Below are 1,064 nucleotides of genomic sequence, written 5' to 3'. Positions count from 1 at the left end.
GATCGGCTGGTGAGGTTGAACCACTGACCTTATGGTTCAAACCGACCTTGCGATCCAGTGTTTTATCCCACAGCACCACACTTGTTGCTAAGTGCTTTTCTGATTCATAGAGACCCTGTGAATCAGAGGCTGGTGAGCTTGCATTTCAGTCAGACCTTGCAGTCCCGCGTAAGTCACAGCACCACACTTTTAGTATTTGTCAATGACATATAATGAAAATCAAACAAACAAAAACCTGTCATCAGATTCCTTATGAGGAGACTTTCATATTTAACTTTTATCAGTTTCATTTGTTGTTGTTGTTGTTAAAAGTGTTGCCTATTCTGTTCTGACTCATAGGTAGGTTTGAACCACCGACCTTGTGGTTAGCAGTTCTTTGCTTATCCTATAGAACCACAGGAGGACACCTATCAATATCTTACAGACTAATAAAGTGTCACAAAGCAGTGACATGGAGGTTGCCATTTCAAAAACAAACTCAGACTTATGCTTTCTTGTGAAAAACACAGTTTGGAATTTAAAATGGCAATGAAGTCCATTAGTCAGATAAGAATTCTATCCACTAATTTCATTTTGGAGAACTGTGAAAACTATTAATCAATTTATTTTAAAAATAGTCTTACTTATATGAATATCAAATAAGAAAGAAACAATAAACATCAAGTTAAATTGTAAAGAAGTTGTACTGAAATATTTTATTTAAAAACCGGGGCAAGTTGTGGGTGGAGACTTCCTTTTAAATTATACTTCATTTCTTCCACTACCATTTCTCCAACCAGAAAACTTAAAGAGTTTTATTCTAATTCTGCTTTCAAAGATCAACTTCAAAGATACTTGCTCAAGAGGACAAACGAGATGGCGGATTGGGTGGACATATAGTAAAGAACTCCAACAACAACAACACAGAATACCCCACCAAGCAGGCTCAGGAGATGGTTCCAGAACTCTGAACCACATATAAAGGAATATTTAGAAGGTTGGAAGGCTTACAGTTGGGGGAATTTGTGGCAGAAGCAAGAAATCTATTGCTTTCTAGTCCGTGATGCTCGGCTGCTCCAGGAGCC

Source organism: Chrysochloris asiatica, unplaced genomic scaffold (genome assembly GCF_000296735.1).
Source record: "Chrysochloris asiatica unplaced genomic scaffold, ChrAsi1.0 scaffold00001, whole genome shotgun sequence".
Lineage (NCBI taxonomy): Eukaryota > Metazoa > Chordata > Mammalia > Afrosoricida > Chrysochloridae > Chrysochloris > Chrysochloris asiatica.
This window is presented reverse-complemented; position numbering follows the sequence as displayed.